The sequence below is a fragment of the Bactrocera dorsalis genome, chromosome 1 (genome assembly GCF_023373825.1).
Source record: "Bactrocera dorsalis isolate Fly_Bdor chromosome 1, ASM2337382v1, whole genome shotgun sequence".
NCBI classification, from domain to species: domain Eukaryota; kingdom Metazoa; phylum Arthropoda; class Insecta; order Diptera; family Tephritidae; genus Bactrocera; species Bactrocera dorsalis.
The window spans coordinates 67,631,072-67,653,785 of record NC_064303.1 but is presented as its reverse complement, the minus strand read 5'-3'; the positions used below and the strand labels follow the sequence as shown (position 1 = coordinate 67,653,785).

Sequence of the window (22,714 nt, the reverse complement as noted above, 5' to 3'; positions counted from 1 at the left end):
GGTGTTTGTTATAACATTTAGTACTTTTCCATCAATCAAAGTCATATGCAAATCATAATTGACAATAATTTTTTCTCCGTTATCAAGGTAATATTCAAATGGATTTAAATAAGATATTTGCATATCTAGCTGACTATTTTCTGATAGAATTAGAGCTGTAGATTCTTTTGCTAATTGCATTTTTAATGGCCTGCAAAACAGCACTGATTGCGTAGTGCGATTCCTCCAAATAATTTTTCCAGAACTGTCCAACATTTGTAAAGGTATAATGGTAGTTACAAAACAGTGATTGGTCAAAAAGTTGAAGTGTACTTCAAACAAACCTTTGTTTAAACATACTTTGTCCCGTTGTACCGTCAAACCCATAGCTAGCAATTAAAACAACATTCGAAATTTCTGCCATGACGTGCAAAACATCTTTTTGGAATAAAAGAATGCGTTGTGCGATATGGTCTAAAAGATTTTGCTGTGATACTTCTGCTGAAGACTCCGACACAGATATCTCCTTAGGCCGGCAAAGTAGCTTGCATTTAATTACTTTCTCATAGCTTGGATATATATTTCGCTATGTTCTGCTTGATGCGCAGTTTTCTTTAAAATAAATGCTAAATCACTTTGTTTTGATTTTTTGCCGCCACAGTAGCTGCAAGAAAGATCACTTGCCAGCTTCCTCTTAAGCCGATCTTTTGCATCTGTGTAGCTAACCTTTGGTCGTCCTGCTTTACTTGAACAGGGTTTTTCAAAATCATTCTCAGAAATTTCAATAATAGTTGTTGCGGAAACCCACTGGGGGTATTTCTTTTTAAATATACGATTAGGTACATTTTGATAATTTTTGGCTAAGATATGCTAATAAATTTTGTATTTATTTTCTTATTTCATCTTTTTTCTTTAAACTTAACTCATTAGTATTAATCCAAAACAACATTAGTTTTGCGATCGCCCTCTATCCAAACTCCAAGCATTTCTTCGTGTTGGAATTTAAAGGTTGCTGAAAATTACAAATATACTTAAATGGGGCAAAAACGGGTCAATGTTACATACATGATTTTAAAGAACATACCCCAAACTTCCACCGAACATAAAAATCTGGAACCATACGGGACAATACACACAACTTTCGATCCACAGAACACAGGTTAATATGAAAATTTCGGTTAAAAAGCTATCAAACAAAACTCCACACTATACAGATATAACACAATAAACCACATTTTTTTCCATTAAGTTAAAAAATAGATCCCTTTCTTATATTCTTCCATTATAAATTTATTTCTTTTTTTTTCCTTTTTAACTAACGGGTGATTTTTTTGAGGTTAGGATTTTCATGCATTAGTATTTGACAGATCACGTGGGATTTCAGACATGGTGTCAAAGAGAAAGATGCTCAGTATGCTTTGACATTTCATCGTGAATAGACTTACTAACGAGCAACGCTTGCAAATCATTGAATTTTATTACCAAAATCAGTGTTCGGTTCGAAATGTGTTGTTATCGACAAATTTTGTTCAGCGATGAGGCTCATTTCTGGTTGAATGGCTACGTAAATAAGCAAAATTGCCGCATTTGGGGTGAAGAGCAACCAGAAGCCGTTCAAGAACTGCCCATGCATCCCGAAAAATGCACTGTTTGGTGTGGTTTGTACGCTGGTGGAATCATTGGACCGTATTTTTTCAAAGATGCTGTTGGACGCAACGTTACGGTGAATGGCGATCGCTATCGTTCGATGCTAACAAACTTTTTGTTGCCAAAAATGGAAGAACTGAACTTGGTTGACATGTGGTTTCAACAAGATGGCGCTACATGCCACACAGCTCGCGATTCTATGGCCATTTTGAGGGAAAACTTCGGACAACAATTCATCTCAAGAAATGGACCCGTAAGTTGGCCACCAAGATCATGCGATTTAACGCCTTTAGACTATTTTTTGTGGGGCTACGTCAAGTCTAAAGTCTACAGAAATAAGCCAGCAACTATTCCAGCTTTGGAAGACAACATTTCCGAAGAAATTCGGGCTATTTCGGCCGAAATGCTCGAAAAAGTTGCCCAAAATTGGACTTTCCGAATGGACCACCTAAGACGCAGCCGCGGTCAACATTTAAATGAAATTATCTTCAAAAAGTAAATGTCATGAACCAATCTAACGTTTCAAATAAAGAACCGATGAGATTTTGCAAATTTTATGCGTTTTTTTTTTTAAAAAGTTATCAAGCTCTTAAAAAATCACCCTTTATTATCGAACAGCTGTTCTTACAAGATTTTACTGAACTGTTTACAAGTTTGTATTTGCTTCAGAAGCATCATATTTTACAGCTCATATTTAGAACAGAGTTGCCATATCCAAATAATTTTTTGCATATTTTAGACCACTGAAATGTCTCAATTAATACTGCGTACCTATTTTTTTGAAATAAGAAAAAATAATTTTTGGATTTATGCCAACTGTAAAAAAAATCAGACGTGCTGGACCATAAGTTTGTTCTACAAAAATGATCTACTCAACATACCCTTTCAGAATTATAGGGTCGCTATTCTGTTCCAAAAATGCTGTTGTTGCCTACCTAGAAATTAATGAACACAGAAAACTAAACAGCTGAAATTTTTTAAACGAAAAACCAAAACAATTCAATTAAGTTATCGAAAAGATGAATTATTTTTAAAAACGTGCATTAGTTTGATTTACTTTATGATGAAAAAATGCTGAGGGCAAAACTGATGAAACATACATCTATACGAAGAATCCTCTTTATGTTCGAAACACTTCCCACGATCCCTTAATTTTATTTTTAGCGTTCCGAAATTGTACCTTACCTTTTCTAGTTATGAGCTTTCTATGTGTTTGTACATACAGTGACGGACAAAAATATACCACAACCCCTGTTTTCTTTGATGTGAGAGTACAAAAACTTTTTAGGAAAATGTGTTGTTACAGTTTGGTTTTAATAATTTATCTAATAACAATAAACTTAAAAAAAAAAAAACATTACTTAATATACATAAATTTATGGAGCTAAAAATAAAGACTAACTTTCCAACTCCAGAACCGCAACAGCTCCCCATACCTTACGCTGCCGCCACCGTGCTTCACAATTCATACTACGTTCTTCGATTCAACCGCCGCTTTAGTTTTCCTCCAAACTCTAGCTCTTCCATCGCTTCTAAAAATAATGAATTTAGACTGATTTGTAAATAAAACTTTTTCTCAACATTTATATAATTTTCTTTGTTTTTGGGGAATTTTAAACGAAGCTTCTGGTTCTATTTCTTTAAGAATTAGGCTGACGCCTCTAGGAGATAGTTTTTTCGGGCGGTTTTTTTCGGTGGAACCATTATCTTCGAAGTTTTTTCAATTGTCCGTACTGTTGATCGAATCAAGTTTAAAATTTACCCATACGATTTTTTTTCTTTTTTTAGTTTTATAACCAAACTTCTTACATCAATTGATATTTGTCTTCGCGGAGCAAATATAGCTATTCAAGTATTCAAACCACAATTAATTAATGCCAAACAGTAAATGTAATGAAAGAAAAAGGCTAACGGTACTTTACCGTTATCATAACAATTACTAAGTTTGAGCTTCATACTGCACTTTTCTCACGCAATTTTAGAGTTTACCTTTGGTAAATTTGTTGTTTTATGTTAAATATAAGATTTTTTTATTTTATTTTTATTAGAATAAAATTGAATAAATACATTTTTCTAAAAACTTTTTGTGCATTCATATCAGTGAATATGGGGGTGTAGACCTGCGGCCACGCACAACTTACCGTTAAAATATTTCAACTAAGCGCATATTTTGTGACACTTTATAACGGTACTTTTTGCGGTATCGAAGTTGTTTTAATTGGATATAAGTGGCGTGTTATTTGTTTAAAATATTAAAAATTAAAAACAAAACTCATTCACTTGTTGACTAAATCGCGTGACAGTTAGTAAGGGCTTCAAAATGAGCTCAGAAAATAAGAGACTGATGCGGGATGAAAAAGTGATAATTTTTACTTGCTCGAAGAAGTACTATCATTCCGAGATATTGCAAAGAGGATAGGTTGCAGTCATCCCACGGTGCTAAATTTATTAACAAAATGTCCGGAAGATCGTTTGGATACCAAAAGTAGGAAAGGTCTAAGAAGGAAGACCAGCAGCCGAACAAATGGCGTTATCTACAGGATGGATCTCATGGATCGATCCGAAAGTGGTGTGGAAATAAGAAGGGACTTAGAGCAACAAGATGACGTAAACATTAGTGTAAGGACGGTAAGGAGAAGGCTTGAGGAATTCGAACTTTGCGTTAGGAGACCAGCGAAAAAGCCCCTTTTGGCGCAGATAATGAGAGCCAAGAGGCTGGAGTGGGCACGGACGCGCAGAAATTTGCCTGTAGAGCAATGGCGAAATGCCATATGGTCGGATGAAAGAAAAATTAACTTGCAATGTGCCGACCATCTCCCGTGCGAGCAACCTTTTGCGGGAGAGAGATTTAAGGAAAACTGTGTAAAAAGAATCGTGAAGCATCCTGAAAGCCTAATTTGGGGATGCGTCTTCTATATTATTATCGCATAGCGGTATAAAGATGTAAGGGCGGATAGAATTGTGCCTTTTGTTGAAGAACAATATGGACATTCTCCCATGCTATCTTACAGGATGACTCCTCTTCATACCACCGTGCAAAATCAGTAAGTTTTTTTGTTATAACAAACTACTACCAATCCATAACCAAATTATTTAAAAAACTTTTATAATTTATGTACAGGTGATGAAAATGTTCGCAGACCTGGGAATTCAACACTTGGATTGCCCAGGAAACTCTCCCGACTAGAATCCCATTGAACACCTATGGCATTTCATGAAATGTAAACAATACTCAACATAAGCCTAAAAGTAAAATAGAATTTAAAAAAATTGATAAAAATATGGGAGGGAGAAATTTCAAGGGGTTTATGGCAAATTTTATCGAAACAATGCCTACTCGCTTTGAAGCTGTAAAACATTCAAAAGGCGGTTCGACACATTATTAGAACTTATACCATAATTAAATTTAATTTTTTCTTTTATAATTTTCGATTGAAGTACAAAGTTTTGTCGCGTCATTAATTAAAAAACAATTATAAAACTTGTCTGCCTCTTCTGAAATGCGTAAATTAGTGGTTAGTGATCGTAGGTAGAGGTATTTGTGCTTCGATTGCATGTGGAATAAAGCGTCTGTAGAAATTTAGAATCATTTGAGACCATTGACTATAGTTGGTTTGCTAAGATTTTTGAAAGCTTGTACGCGTTGTTTTAGAGGTCGTATTCCTTTTGCTAAGACGGTGTGTCTTAAGAATGTGATTTCGGACTTTCCAATGACTGACTTTGCAGCATTGAGCCTTAGGTTATATATTTGCAGGCGCTCGAAAAGTTGACGGAGAAGAGACAGATGTTCGTCTAAGATGATTATACTATAAAGATGTCATCCATACATGGGAATGCAAAATATAGTCCTCGTAGGACAACGTGTATGAGTCTTTGGAATGTCTGCAAAAACCGAAGAGCATAAACATAAATTCTGGATTTACGAAAACTTGGTGGAAAACTTTTTGAAGATCGATCTTGGGCAAGATCGTCTTATCTATTAAATTACAGGTGAAGTCCTGTAGATATGGAATTGGATATCGGTTTGGAAATGTTACACCGTTGAGGGTTCTGAAATCTCCACATGGTCATCAGGTAGCGTCCGCTTTCATTACCATATGAAGAGGGCTGGCCCAACAGATGTTCAATGGGCGGCAGATGCAGATGCGGCAATTTGATTACACTTTCGTATTCTGCTTTAGCCGCTGCCAATTTTATCTGGTGAAAATGTTCGTGCAGATAGAGGTGGGCCCGGAGTTTCGATATGATGAACGGCTGACGATACGGCTGGGTTTCCGGGTTGTACCACCCGAGTTAAATTGCTAAACTCTTTGAGTAGGCTTGCATATGCGCATGACGTGTTGAATGTTTTTATTTAAAATTTTTCGCTACTTACGAGCTTTCCAGGCGATGTCACTGACGTTAGGTTGTCGACTAATCGTTTCTTTTTTAAGTCAACCAACTGTTCATGGCGACTTAGAAAGTCGGCTCCAATGATTCGGCTCGTAACGTCGGCGATGAGGAAGTTCCAAAGGAGTTCTCGCCTTTAACCTAAATTGATTTTAGGAAGCACTTCGCCGTATATGGAAATAGGGGTGACGTTTGCCGCAAATAGTTTAACGGTTGATGGCTTCATGTTGTTGTTTGTAGTGATTTCGGGAATTACCGATGCGTCTGATCCGGTGTCTATTGAGAAAAACCGTCGGAGAGTTTCAAGCGGTGTGGGACTGTAGGAGTTCCGTTATCTGCTGCAATTTTCATTTCGGATATTCATTCGCTCTTTTGTCTGTTATTCGAGCGTTGGCCATGACCAGATTGCATCGTGGATCACACCAGTAGCAGCGAACCAGAATTTCAGTGACAAAAAATGAGACTTGGAGAAACCATTGCTGCATCTACGTGGAGATCGGGTTGATGCACTTTGATTGCTCCTCTGGCCAGAACGCCTTGAGGCTGATTCGCTTGCGCTGCCGGTCGCACGCTCGCGGGCGAAGATGTCTGTCCGGTGCTTTCTCCCTGCTGTTCCATCTGTAGATTCGTTTCACTTGTTTGGGGTTTATTGTTTTATTTACAGATTATTTAGAAATACTTAGATACTTATTTTACAGGGTGAAAGGTTTGTCCCTGAACACGTCCGTTCGGTATGACGGTTTGTAGAAAAAAGATAGAATGGCAGGATTATTGAAGGAAACGAGTTGCTTACAACTGAATGAATCAATGCAGCTTTGCCACATGTATTGAGTAAAAGGGAAAAAGTCGTTTCGTATCTTGTCAATAGCTCTCGTTGCAGTCGTATATATCCAGTGCTACCAATCATAAGGTTTTAAGCTTCATACCAACAAAAAATAATTAAATTGAAGTAAAAAAAGTTACAGCTGTTCAACAATTAGTGCAAATAATGACGAAATTCGCTATATTTTGAAATTTTTGTATAAAAAAAGGGAAGAGTGCCACGCAAACCACCAATGAAATTTGTGAAGTTTAGGGAGACGATACTCTATTAGTTCATGTAGCACAACCGACCAAAATGGTATATACATTAGAGTGATTCAAAAAATTTTTTTTTTTTTTTTTTCAATTGGTACTCACAAAAATGGGTTCCTAGACACCTCTAAGAAAGCCTCTCCAAATATGAGATTTTAATTGTAACTGGAAGGTCCTCCGCCTAACGGTTTTCTATTTTTTCTTATTATCAGATAGAAAAATTTATATCTCGCTTCCAACTACTTGAAAAAATATCTTGTTAATTAGGTTTTATAGGAAATTGAATGCTCTAAAATATGGTCTCTTATGATTTTTTCGTAAACCCAACCGTTTAAAAGATATTAACGGTTGAAAAATTCTTTATTTCTTATTAATTTTATAACTCAATGAAAAGAAAATTATTATGAATGATGAAACTCATAGTTTTGTAGGAAATTTACTGCTCTATAAAAACTACTGTAATTTTTCGATAAAGTTAAGCGTTTACGAGATATTCATCGTCAAAAATCAGTGCATATTAGGGTGGATCAAAATAAATAATTTTTTTTTTTCGTTTGGTACTCTGAAAAATAGGTTCCTAAGCACCTCTAAGTTAGCCTCTCCAAGAACCTATTCGTAATAATTTTTTCTCATTGAGTTTTAAAATTAATAAGAAATAAAGAATTTTTCCAAAAATAGTCAAATTTCAACCGTTAATATCTTTTAAACGGTTGGGTTTGCGAAAAAATCATAGAGACCATATTTTAGAGCATTCAATTTCCTACAAGCCCTAATTAACAAGATATTTTTTCAAGTAGTTGGAAGCGAGATATAAATTTTGCTATCTGATAATAAGAAAAAATAGAAAACCGTTAGGCGGAGGACCTTCCCGTTACAATTAAAATCTCATATTTGGAGAGGCTTTCTTAGAGGTGTCTAGGAACCTATTTTTACGAGTACCAATTGAAAAAAAATAATTTTTTTTGAACCCTAAAATACATATTTGTTTATTTATTTATTATTACTATACATATATAAAAAAAATAAGTTAAAATTTTATTAGAAATACGAAAAGACTTTTTCGACCCTCAATATATAGTATATAAATGATCAGGATGATAAGACGAGTTCAATCTTCTTATTGAACTTGGTATAAAAGTTCGTAGATGAGCGTTATGGGACCACTTTTACGCCATTACACAAAAACAAATAAATTGTCAAAACTAAGCAATAAACTAAGATGTAGAAATGTTATTTGATCACAGTAGTAAGGGTCACCTGTGGGCTAAAAAATTTGGCAAATACGGGTATGGCCCGTATATATCTCCAAATCATTCAAGCTAAAACAGCCAAATTCACTTCAGACAAATCCCTTATCCCCCCTACCGCTACTATGAAAATAGATAATACCTTGTCAACTATCCTGTGCGATCGATATCAAACCAAATTCGCGAAATCGTCCGTGGTTGTACGCCTACATCCCATATAACACAATTTCAATTTCCATCTGATTCTTTCACTTTCAAACTGCCCAAGCCCCTAGGTACCGAATATGTGGATATCTATGTTGACTTTTGACCAAAAATATCATTGAGTGTGAGATATATAATTAAAATTCAGAATGAATACTATCCTGCTAGCTCCATATATGTATCTAATACAAAACTTTCGACCTTACGGATGACTTTATACCGCTTATATCAGTCAATATATACACCAGTTATCTCAATGGAAATGAAAGAGCACATTTTACTGATAATTGTATTTTAGGAGGATGGAGTCATGTGTAGAATTTCACATAAGTGAGGAAAGTTTCTGATCGCCATTCACTTGGGAGTGGCCAGAAACGATTCTTTGATATATAACACAAGCAGCTCACGACTTTTGGTCTTTGACCAAGTATTCTCTGGGTAGCCTAAGAACAGGCGAAACATCCCCTCCACAGGGTTTTACGCTGGGTTTGGGACCCGCCACGTAAAAAACCCAACCAATGAAAAAACATAAACAGCCTTGGATGACAGACCCCCCCTTTAATGATATGAGGGCATGCACCTGGAATGTCAGGTCCCTTAATTGGGAATGTGCCGCTGGTTGATGTCCTCGTTAGAGTGAAGGTTGACATCACGGTCGTCCAAGAAATACGATGGACGGGACAAAGGTTGAGGCTAGTAGGTCATATAAGGGAGCGCAAATTTGGTGTGGGATTCGTGGTGGGAGAAAGACTCCGTCGTCGACTACTGTCATTCACCCCGGTGGATGAACGTCTAGCCACAATCCGCATTAAAGCAAAGTTCTTCAACACATCGCTGATTTGCGCCCGACGGAGGAGAAGGACGATGTGACCAAAGATGCTTTCTATAATATCAAAATCGTGCTTGGCGACTTTAACTTCAGTGTGGGCAAAGAAGGTATCTTTGGCACTACGGTCGGTAAATTCAGCCTCCATGATGAAACATCCCCAAATGGATCGAGACGGAAGATACGTCTTCTGTGTTTTCGATGTGCATCCGCATTTACAGACAGAAAAAGAAAGAGGCCGAAATGCGAAATGAGTATGAAGAGCTTGACAAGCTGGCCGACAGGGGTAATGCTCGAAAATTCTACGAAAAAATTCTGCGGCTAACAGAAGGTTTCAAGACCGGAGCATACTCTTGTAGAACTCCTAGAGGTGATCTAGTAATCGATGTCCAGAGCATACGCAAATTATGGAGGGAACACTCCTCTACATTGCCCGACCATGAAGAAGTTCGAATAGCAATTACCCGCCTGAAGAACAACAAAGCGGCGGGGGACGATGCATTGCAAGCATCAGCTTCTTTGTAAAATATTATCGGACGAAAGCATGAACAACGATCGGAATTTAAGTGTACTCTGCCCAATTCAGAAAAAGGGAGACATCACAATCTGCGCTACGCGGTAGTTATTGCCGTGGGATAAGCCTCCTCAACATCGTGTGTAAGGTTCTATTGAGCTTATTATGTGAAAGATTAAAGCCCACCGTCAACAAACTGATTGAACTTTATCAGTGTGTCTTTAGACCTGGCAAGTCAACAACCGAGCAGATATTCACCTTGCGCCAAGTTTTGGAAAAGACCCGTGTAAGGAGAGTCGACACGCACCACCTCTACGTCGATTTCAAAGCTGCTTTCGACCGCACGAAAAGGAGCTGCCTTTATGCCGCGACGTCTGAATTTGGTATCCCCGCAAAACTAATACGGCTGTGTAAACTGACGTTGAGCAACACAAAAAGGTCCGCCAAGATCGGGAAGGACCTGTCCAAACGAGGTTTCAGACAAGGCGACTCTCTGTCGTGTGACTTCTTCAATCTGCTGCTGGAGAAAATAATTCGAGCTGTAGAACTTAATCGAGCCGGTACAATCTCTTATAAGAGTGTACAGCTGCTGGCGTATGTTGATGATATTGATATCATTGGCCTTAACCCTCGCGTCGTTAGTTCTGGTTTCTCCAGACTGGACAAGGAATCAAAGCAAATGGTTCTGTTGGTGAACGAGAGCAAGACGAAATATCTCCTGTCATCAAACTCACTGACTTGGCTCTCACGTCACTGTTGACAGTCATAACTTTGAAGCCGTAGATAATTTCGTCTATCTTGAAACCAGTATAAGCACCACCAACAATGTCAGCCTGGAAATCTAACGCAGGATAACTCTTGCCAACAGGTGCTACTTCGGAGTGAGTAGGCATTTGAAAAGTAAAGTTTTCTCTCGACGAACAAAAACCAAACCCAACCAGTCCCGCTATATGATGCAGAAGCATGGACGATGATAACATCTGAGGAGTCGACGTTGCGAGTTTTCGAGAGAAAGGTTCTGCGAAAGATTTATGGTCCTTTGCGCCTTGGCCATGGCGAATATCGCATTACATGGAGCGATGAGTTGTATGAGATATACGACGACATTGACATAGTTCAGCGAATTAAAAGACAGCGACTGTGCTCCAGCTCTGAAAGCATTCGACGCAGTACCCGCCGGGGGAAGCAGCGGAAGAAAAAGACATCCACTCCGTTAGAAGGACCAAGCGGAAAAAGACCTGTCTTCGATTGGAATATCCAATTCGGCAAACCTCTAAACCCCATATAGCTAATATCAGATTTTTGACTTTACTCCATACAATTGCATGTACTCCGCTGCAATTAATGTAGAGAAGATGCAACCTGCACTTGAATTAGATAGATGTTTGGACACATTTACAGTTATTTACAAATACCCACTAATAAAGAAAAAATGTGAAGCATATGATGAATCTATGAAATCTAACTGTGGAATATGTACTTATCTCTAAATGTAAAAACAAACTAAATATATTTGCAAAAAGACGTAATTAAGGAAGGACTAAGTTCAGCTGTAACCAAACATTTTATACTCTTGTAACATCCAGGATCAAAGCCAGGGAAATACTTTCATGTGGTTTCAAAGTTATGTGGGTGTGTTAGAAAAAGTAAGTTTTTTCCCATTTTATTCACTCCTCACACATTTGCCGTTATATAGTTGAGTAAAAACACGTCAAGTGGACCCCCCATTTTCCACTTGGTCATCGAATTTGAATGTGAGCATTTTTTCATAAAGTAGTCACCATGAACAAATAATCCCCCTCCCATTTTTTTTTAATTTTAATTTTAACAACCTTTTTTTTTTAATTGAAAATTTTTACTACTTTTTTCTTTTTAAATTAATAATTAAAAAACTATTGGTGATTTTTTGATAAAATTTTCAGGAGTTATAGGTCAATACTTGTACTTTCAGAAAATATGCATGAATTTTAATTATTTTTATTTTTCATATTGTTTATTAACTTTTAAGTTAACAAATGAACATTTTAATGACTTCTCCCTCAAAAAATAAAAAAAAAATTTTTCAGTGTTTTGCAATAAATATTCAAGTAACGAAATCCGCAAAAAAATTTGACTGATCGCAATTAGATTAAGCAAAAAAATTTTTTAAGACGGGCGGTCAGCGCTGCCGGTATATAATTGCGTGTTCGTATACAGCGCGTGCACGAGAATCCAAGTTGTTCGTTCGTTGACCGTTCGTATGAAAAAATAAAAATAATTAAAATTCATGCATATTTTCTAAAGTAAAAATATTGAACTATAACTCCTGAAAATTTTATCGAAAAATCACCAATACTTTTTTAATTATTAATTTAAAAAAAAAAGGAGTAAAAATTTTCACTTAAAAAAAAAGTGTTATTAAAATTAAAATTTAAAAAAACTGGACAGGGGATTATTTGTTCATGGTGACTACTTTATGAAAAAATACTCACATTCAAATTCGATGACCAAGTGGAAAATGGGTGGTCTACTTGACGTGTTTTTACCCAGTTATAAAACAGCTAGAATTTCTTTATATTAGATAATATGAGGGCTAAAGAAATTGCTGCTCCTATTCAACCCAATTTTGACATACCGGCGTATTAGAACAAGTTTCTCTCCAATTGACCGATATTTTCGATAAAACTTTCGCAATTGAAACTTTGATCCACATATTCTTGGGACTCGAATAGTTTTGCCTCGAATTCAACAATTTTTGGTAATAAAGTGGCCTACTTCAAGCGCACAATTCGGGAACAGTTTTATCCCGATACATTCATTTGTATTCTGGAAAGTAAAATAATTAGATGGAAACTAAAATTGGGTTATATGGGAAGTAAGGGGTGGTTGTAGTCCGATTTCGTTTGTAACATCATATACCAACTTTGGTCGATATCAGTAGAGTAGGTCCTGAGATATGGCTTTTCACCGAAATGTGGAAGGTGTCATGCTCATTGTCCATTTATGAATCCAACTCCTATAAAGTGTTCTTGTATCATACCTGGTGTAAAATTTAGTGCCGGATTCCAGATCCGCGCGCTTTTAGTATTTTTTAACACAAGTGTTATATGAAGAGTGAGCGGGGTTTGATCCATTTTGCACTGTTGGTTGGGATGCCTAAGAAATTTGTCCTAAAGGAATTTCGATATTGTACCTTAAATGGCTTAGAAGATATGTGCATTGAACTTCGTAGAGGGGGGTCCACCCCCATTTTTTTAGTCCAAAGGTGTCCCTTGCTATAGATTTTCGTTAAATGACAACTTGTGGCCGCAGCAGGGGTGCGAATACGCTTATCCCCTCCCTTTGAGGAACCCGTGTATCAAGTTTCATTACGGTATTTCAATTTTAACTCAAGATGGACAGTCCTTCAAATTTCAACTGCTCTTGTCATTCTGATCGTTTATGTATGTATTACTCCATATCAATTGTACACACAACACAACACCACACAAACCACCGTTAGGTAAACAAAAATATTATAGTCTGAAGCAACGTGGTGCATGTACAATATTGTTAATAGAAAACAAAGAAGCATACTGCAAAACGATTGATGAAAATAATAATCCAACAACTGAATTCAACAATGGTACCAAAATATACAGAAACGTATTGAAAATAGCAAACCATTAATTCAATTAATTTTATTGGCACTAAAACATTTCAAAATAAAGAAGATATAAAAAATTATATGGAAAAAAGAAAATAAAAAAATACAAGATATTTTATAAAGTTCAGAAAATCAATTTTATAATATACTGAAATTACAAAAATTTGAAGAAGATCCTCTACTATCTATATAATTATAGGATTAAGTATATTGTCATATTTTATATACTATATACCATATATGGTACAGTTCTCAAATTGTATTACGTTATAATAAAATGTAGAACATTCAGACTTCGAGAAAGGACTTAACATGCCTCCGGAATATTTGTTCCATTGCATCAAGTTATATAACGCATATATAATGTAGTCGATGTGCAATGAGAGCAAAAATAGCGCATCACAAATAAAGTTGTTGAGTTAATTCAGGGATGGGCATATTAGCCCTCAGAGGCATTTTGCCCGAGTTAATTTTTACCAGAAGTAAAAATGAGTCAAAAGAATATATTTTGAGCTGCACTGAAATGTGTACTCTTTATTTATACTCTTAAGACTAACTTATTACATCGTTCTTACTTCTAAAGGGTGATTTTTTAAGAGCTTGATAACTTTTTTTTAAAAAAAAACGCATAAAATTTGCAAAATCTCATCGGTTCTTTATTTGAAACGTTAGATTGGTTCATGACATTTACTTTTTGAAGATAATTTCATTTAAATGTTGACCGCGGCTGCGTCTTAGGTGGTCCATTCGGAAAGTCCAATTTTGGGCAACTTTTTCGAGCATTTCGGCCGGAATAGCCCGAATTTCTTCGGAAATGTTGTCTTCCAAAGCTGGAATAGTTGCTGGCTTATTTCTGTAGACTTTAGACTTGACGTAGCCCCACAAAAAATAGTCTAAAGGCGTTAAATCGCATGATCTTGGTGGCCAACTTACGGATCCATTTCTTGAGATGAATTGTTGTCCGAAGTTTTCCCTCAAAATGGCCATAGAATCGCGAGCTGTGTGGCATGTAGCGCCATCTTGTTGAAACCACATGTCAACCAAGTTCAGTTCTTCCATTTTTGGCAACAAAAAGTTTGTTAGCATCGAACGATAGCGATCGCCATTCACCGTAACGTTGCGTCCAACAGCATCTTTGAAAAAATACGGTCCAATGATTCCACCAGCGTACAAACCACACCAAACAGTGCATTTTTCGGGATGCATGGGCAGTTCTTGAACGGCTTCTGGTTGCTCTTCACCCCAAATGCGGCAATTTTGCTTATTTACGTAGCCATTCAACCAGAAATGAGCCTCATCGCTGAACAAAATTTGTCGATAAACACATTTCGAACCGAACACTGATTTTGGTAATAAAATTCAATGATTTGCAAGCGTTGCTCGTTAGTAAGTCTATTCATGATGAAATGTCAAAGCATACTGAGCATCTTTCTCTTTGACACCATGTCTGAAATCCCACGTGATCTGTCAAATACTAATGCATGAAAATCCTAACCTCAAAAAAATCACCCGTTATTTATACTAACTAGTATATTTACTTATTACTAAATAGTTGATAGTTTGTCTACATACAGATTAATTATTTGTTTAGGTTTGTTTACATATATATTGTTCGCTTAGATATAATTTCTTTGTTTTAAGATAAGGTTGTCGTGGTATTCAAACTCAATGTTGTTTTGTTACTTCTTTGTTTGGGATTGTTTGTTTTAGTGATAGTGCATTTCAGTTGTTCCAACTCAAGGTTGTTTTGATGCATTCTATTTACTGAAACAAAAGATTGTTTTGTTGTTTGTTACTATTATAAGGAATACGTTCCTTAACTCCCGTGCGGGCACGAGTGCACATTTTGAGGGCTAGGTGAGGGAATCATCGCGAGCAAACATGAAGAAGGAAGTGAGAGCAACGTATTTTACCACTCCATATTTACAAATAAGAGTGCACGCATATATGGGAAGTTGCACTGTGGGTAATAAGTGTACTATAAATTTATAAAATGTAAGACAAATAACAAAAAGTATAATAAATATTTGATTTTAGTAATGATTTTTTTAATATGTCTTTATATCAGCATATAAAATATATAAATTTGGTTTAATCTCATTTGTTATAGCTCCACACATTATTGTACCAAGTACCAAAATTTAAATCAGATAACCCAATTCTTATTTTATATATAATTTTTGAAGCACAAATTTTCAAACCAGGTTACAGTAGAAACTCGTTTATCCGGCCCTCAGTTATACGGATTCGCGATTATCCGGACTACCAATCGCGATCAATTTATATGTACCTACGTAGATATTATGGAATCATGAACGTGTCGGAACTTGCATATTCCGCTCGCGCAGTGTGGGGTCGCTGCCGCTGCCCCGCGCGTTTCATTATTGTTTTAGTTCATTTGCAATTGTGACTCCGCTCTGACGTGCGTGTCACGTCTACATATTTAAACCTGCCAAAGCGTAAGAGACAATTTAACGACGCGACGACTTTATGTAAAACGTCAGCTAAAACAGGGTTGCAATTATATTTTTCCATGACTTGCACGCAAATATACATGGTTTTTGGTCTGACATATTTTACAGCCCTTGCAAATAATTTTCTGCGTGTGTTTGTTGTTGTGCCGGTGCACCGAGAGGAAATATATGCAATTCTTGCACCGTGCAAGGGGTTTGCAAGAGCGATAGAATACCCCTAGAGTGATACTGTGAGTCTACTACAACTGAAACGAATTCGTGATAAAGCAGCAATGAAGAGAAAAAGTTGCTTACGTCAAATGACAATTACCAAATATTTTAAACCAAATTAAACTTATTACCTACCTACTTATCAAGAAATAACCAAATGCAAATTACCAAATACTACATATTGTAGACAAATTATTCGTACATACGTACCTAAATATTTTATTGTATTTCATGATTAATGCTGCAGTTTAGTATTACGTATGTAGTGTAATCTAAGAAAATATGTACATACAAGTTAACTCGAAACGCAAACCACCAAAATATCAAGTCAGCATTGTCTGCCTAACATCCGTTTCAGGCAATGCTGAACATTAACACTACACCAATCCATGACCAACGGCCCGAGCTATGATCCAACGACAAGCAACAACAAGCGATACTCACAAACTACCGTAGCCGTGGGATCCGCTGGCGCAGCACAAATATAGCGCAAACAAACAACGACTCACACTACACGCAAGTCGGCGTAATCGTGGGGTTCGCTGACACTGCATTTGACAAAACATAGCAACGACAGCGACGACGGCAGCGACGACGGCAGCGGCAGTGAGGACGGCTTAGGCTTAGAATTAAGAATAAGAATGTTTTAAAGTTAGTTCTCATCGAGCCTGAATAAAGCACACAAGTGCCTAAAAATAATTGGCGCCCAACCGGGTAAAGAAGATACGAAGGATTCTCCAGAATGTAAAAATCACCAAGGTATTTTGCGGTGGAGTGCCTTTAATGACTTCAAAGGACCCAAGGACTCACAAAGAATCGCTACAATCTTTAAAAACGTATCCTACAAGGACTCACAGAGAATCGTTACAATCCTACAAGGACTCCAAGGATCCGAGGATTCATCAGAAAGCAGTTTATAATAAAATCATGTTTCGAATATTGTAAGTAGAGTGCTCATTAAAATAAAAACATTATAATTTCCTTTGAATTAAAACTAAGTTTTCGAAGTAGACGGAAAGGAATTTATTTTAGAAATATAAGAAGCTAATCATAAAATTTTGTGAAACAAATTTTCCAGAGTTTAATAAAAAGGAAACAGAATTTGTGAAGAAAATTGTAATAAATAACTGAAATTATCTAGCCATATCAACAAAAGAGTGTGATTGATTGATTCGACTATAAGAACGGTTACAAGTTCTATTCAATTTTAATTTCCAAGTTTATGAGTGACTCAGAATTAGAAAACCTCTTAGAAAGAATTATAAAACTACAGGTGACCAGTAAAATGGATTCAAATCAGGTAACCGCAGTGGTTCAAGCAGCCGTCTCAAGCGCTCTTGAACAACAAAGACAGACTTTCGAGGTTAAGCTCCAACGATTAACGGAGCAATTGACTACATTGACCACTGGTCAAACGCCAAAAGTATACCAACCGGTAAAAATATTACCGAACGTAAGGTGTGACGAACCACTTGATCTGGTAAAATCATTACCAGAATTTGACGGACAAATCAGTACATATGTGTCTTGGCGACAAGCTGCCCATACATCTTATGAAGTTTTCAGAAGTTACCAGGGAAGCTCTAGACACTACCAAGCAGTTGGTATAATTAGGAATAAAATAAAAGCTTCTGCTGATGCCATTTTGGCATCCTTCAACACTGTTTTGAATTTCGACGCAATAATCGCGAGACTAGACTTTACGTACGCGGACAAGCGACCGATATATTTAATTGAACAGCAATTATCCACCTTACGTCAGGGTAACCTATCTGTGCTTCGATATTTCGACGAGGTTGAGAAAATATTAACTCTCCTCACGAATAAAACCATAATGACCCATGAGGGTCAAGTATCAGAATCAATTTGCGAAAAATATAGAGCGGACGCTTTAAGAGTTTTTATATCAGGCCTTAAAAGACCTTTATGTGACATACTATTTGCCTCTCGCCCTAAAGACCTACCTAGCGCTCTGGCATTAGCCCAGGAGGTGGAGTCAAACAGGGAAAGGTACTTATTTGCTTCAAACTTCGCAACGTCTATTGAAGACCAATATAAACTAGGAATAAACAATAATTCGGAGAAAAAGATGCAACAGCAACAAAAAAATCCGCATTTTACAAATAAACAGCACAGAACAAATGATACTAGGACTAACAAGCAAGAACAAGTGACCCCCATGGACGTTGACCCATCGGTTTCAAGACTAAGACAAAATGTAAATTGGCGTAGGGAACCATCACAGAGAGCCAACCAATACCAACAACAGAATCAAAGTAAGAGTAGACAGGGTTATAGTTCAAATCAACAGCAGGGAAAACGACAGGCAGATTCAGATAGGGTTACTGGACCAAAGATGCAACGCATCAATACCTTAAATCAAGAAAAGGTTAGTGAGGTAACTTATAATCAGGAAGCCGAAGATGAAACTGAAGATCTCGAGGAGGAGCAATTGAATTTTTTAGGGGGAAGTCCCTACTCCCGTGGATTGAGCGAGGAGTAGGTTATCGAGGAAAAAAAATTAAATTATTAGTGGACACAGGAGCTTCGAAAAATTATATCAAGCCAATACCTGAGCTAAAAAATATAATTCCAGCGTCCACACCATTTATAGTAAAGTCTTTGCATGGCAATAGTCCTGTATCACAAAAGTGTAGAATTAAGATGTTTGGCGTAACTGCAGATTTCTTTATACTACCAAATATAACAACATTCGACGGCATAATTGGGCTCGATTTGCTCAATCAGGTAAACGCCCAAATAGACCTCAGTACGAGTACAATAAAACACGATTCTGGAACTGAGAAGCTCTTGTTCCATGAATGTAAAAATGTAAACTTTATCGACATAAAAAGTGAAGAAATTCCATCTTCAGTTCGTGAGCAATTTTGTGAAATTATCAAAAGTAGAAATAAGGCGTTTGCTGACCCTAACGAGTCACTACCCTTCAATACTAATATAATTGGTACAATCAGAACAAAAACCGATGAACCGGTTTACTCGAGACTTTACCCATATCCTATGGGTGTAGCCGACTTTGTAAACAAAGAAGTGGCTGAACTTCTCGTCAATGGTATCATTCGACCCTCAAGGTCCCCTTACAATAACCCAATTTGGGTCGTTGATAAGAAGGGAGTAGATCAAACGGGAAATAAGAAGAAACGTCTTGTGATTGATTTCAGGAAACTGAATGAGGTCACAGTCGAAGATAAATACCCTATGCCAAACGCAATGGTAATCTTGTCAAACTTAAGAGGTGCACAATATTTTACCACCCTCGATCTTAAATCTGGGTTTCACCAGATCGAGTTAGCGGAAAGAGACAGGGAGAAAACCGCTTTCTCCGTTAACAACGGTAAATACGAATTTTGTCGTTTACCTTTTGGGCTAAGAAACGCCCCAAGCATCTTCCAGAGAGCAATCGACGATGTCCTCAGGGAGCAAATTGGCAAAACCTGCCACGTTTACGTTGACGACGTAATTGTCTATTCAAAAACGGCAGAAGACCATTTGAAAGATATCGAATGGGTGCTGCGGAGTCTCTATGAAGCAAATATGAGAATATCCGCCGAAAAATCGAAATTCTTCAAGACCGAGGTAGAATACCTAGGATTTGTTGTCTCAAGGGGAGGTGTGAAAACAAGCCCCGATAAAGTCAATGGAATTAAATGTTATGAGCAGCCAACCACTCTTCGAGGACTACGTTCCTTTCTTGGATTGGCTAGCTACTATCGATGTTTCATTAAAGATTTTGCCAGCCTTGCAAAACCTCTGACTGATATGCTAAAGGGAGAAAATGGCAAAGTAAGTGCCACACAGTCCAAAAAAATTAAAATTCAACTAGCACCAGAAGGTATAGATGCATTTAATAAACTTAGAGAAATTCTGGCATCAGAAGATGTCACGTTAGCATATCCCGACTTCACTAAACCTTTTGACTTAACAACCGATGCATCCTCAAGGGGCTTGGGGGCCGTCCTTTCACAAGAGAAAAAACCCATCACCATGATCTCAAGAACACTTAGAGATAGAGAAGAGCATTTGGCAACAAATGAAAGAGAACTCTTGGCGATCGTATGGGCTCTTAACACTTTGAGAAACTACCTGTACGGTGTTAACCAGTTGAATATCTACACTGACCACCAGCCTTTGACGTTCGCAGTTTCTGATAAAAACCCGAACGCAAAAATCAAACGATGGAAGTCTCTAATAGAAAGCTTCAACGCAAAAATTTTCTATAAACCAGGAAAGGAAAACCATGTCGCTGACGCGTTGTCTAGACAGCACATGAATATGGTAGGAATTGAAATGGAGGCAAACTCCGACTGCGCCACCATGCACAGTGAGGAGTCACTGACCTACACTATAGAGACGGTGGATAAACCCGTAAATTGCTATAGAAACCAGATAATTCTTCAAGAAAGCGAAAGCCAGTCAAAACAGACCTTTATAATATTTGGTTCAAAAAGCAGACATGTAATTTCATTTTGCGACGTAGAGTCATTACTAAAAACGCTGCAGGAAGTCATTAATGATGGCGTAGTTAACGCAATACATTGCAGTCTACCAGTGTTGGCAAAAATTCAACACCGACTGGTAGAACTTCACCCCAACGTAACATTCCGTCATACCGAAAAGATGGTTACGGACATCTTCAGCGAAAGTGATCAACAAGAAATTATATTTGCTGAACACAACAGAGCTCATAGGGCAGCGCAAGAAAATGTTAAGCAGATCTTGGCTGACTATTTTTTCCCGAAGATGAATAAAAAGGCAAGGGAAGTAGTAGCAAATTGCCGAATATGTTCAAAGTCTAAATACATTAGACATCCAAAGAAGCATGTTATTGCGGCAACACCGGTTCCATGTATTCCTGGTGAAATATTACACGTCGATATTTTCTCAACGGACCAGAAATATTTTCTAACTTGCGTCGATAAGTTTTCTAAATTTGCTATAGTGCAGAAAATCGCGTCTAGAACCATCATAGACGTAAAACCACCTATACTACAGCTAATAAACATTTTTCCAAACGTTAAAACTATATACTGTGACAACGAAAAGTCACTTAACTCAAATGCTATAAAATCAACTTTGCTAAATTACAACAATGTTGAAATCGCCAACGCCCCTCCACTGCATAGCACCTCAAACGGGCAAGTGGAGCGTTTCCACAGTACCTTAACTGAAATAGCTAGGTGTCTAAAACTAGAAAGAAATCTCGATGACACTGTTGACTTGATTTTGCTTGCCACCATAGAATATAATAAGACAATTCATTCAACAACCCACGAAAAACCAATAGACATCCTTCATCCCAGCTCAGCTAACATTACGGAACTAGTTCGAAATCGTATCGAAAAAGCACAGGCCAGTGATCGCGAATACCATAATAAGGGTCGTCAGAATGTGACGTATAACGTTGGCGACAAGGTCCTAGTGAAAGTTAATCGAAGGCTAGGCAATAAACTCTCAACACTATTTACAGAAGAAGTAGTCGAACAGGACCTAGGCACCACCGTTCTTATAAAGGGGAGGAGGGTTCACAAAGACAACCTTCATCCACCTTAACCCTTTCAGCCCCAAAGGACTTTTTAAACGATGTCAAACATATATAGAAGTTGCTTATAAGCAACTTTGGGGCTAAAAGGGTTAATCATGATCATGAAGTCTATCTATAGGATGTGTATTTTAAAGAAGTTTTTGTGTATTTAACTTTTTAAACGATGTCAAACATATATAGAAGTTGCTTATAAGCAACTTCGGGGCTGAAAGGGTTAATTAATCACTTTATTACTTTAAGTCTTGTATTTTAAATTACAGGATAATATCGGCATTCCTATTGACGACCACTTTAACACAAAAGCTAACTGACTACACCAACTCCAACTACATCCCAATTTTGGACGGAAACGCAATAGTATGGGAACATTACGGCTATTTGACGCACTTTACCAACTTGACACTATATGCAACATTGAACGACGAGACGGCAGGATTTATGGACCTTTTCCCATTGACACACATGAAGAAAATAGTAGAAGCAGACATAAAATACATCGAGACTTTACTTCGAACCGTTGACATTCACCATCGACAGGCACGAAGCTTAAACTTTTTAGGTACTGCACTAAAAGTCGTCGCCGGCACCCCTGACTTTGACGATTTCCAAAGACTACAACTCAGACAGGATATGCTCATTGACTCTAATAACAGACAGTACGAAATTAATACGCATATTCAGCAAAAAATCTTGGAAATTACGCAAACAATAAACACAATTATAAACTCAACAAGAAAGGAAGCAATAGACACAGGTCATCTTTACGAAACAATACTTGCAAGAAATAGAGTAATAATCCTCGAACTGCAATCAATCACAATCTCAATAGCCCTAGCTAAGTTGAACCTAGTGAACCCAATAATATTAGATAATAGTGATATCAATAATATTATCAATGAGCACTCGACTAACATAACCATAATAGAAATAATAGGAATGTCCAGCATTGAGGCTTTACAAAA

At 37.1% G+C, this 22,714-nt stretch overlaps 2 protein-coding genes across 4 annotated transcripts in view; one reads left to right on the top strand and one right to left on the bottom strand.

Annotated features, from left to right (window-relative positions):
* LOC105228375 (galactosylgalactosylxylosylprotein 3-beta-glucuronosyltransferase S) overlaps nucleotides 1-22,714 on the bottom strand; it is a 75,347-nt gene that overhangs the window by 25,943 nt on the left and 26,690 nt on the right. The window lies entirely within an intron of this gene.
* Nucleotides 1,282-22,714, top strand: part of LOC125775402 (uncharacterized) — a 335,512-nt gene continuing 314,079 nt past the window's right edge. The window contains exon 1 of the mRNA XM_049445962.1: nucleotides 1,282-1,315. The gene's annotated coding sequence lies outside the window, so the exon portion shown is untranslated. The remainder of the gene's footprint in view (nucleotides 1,316-22,714) is intronic.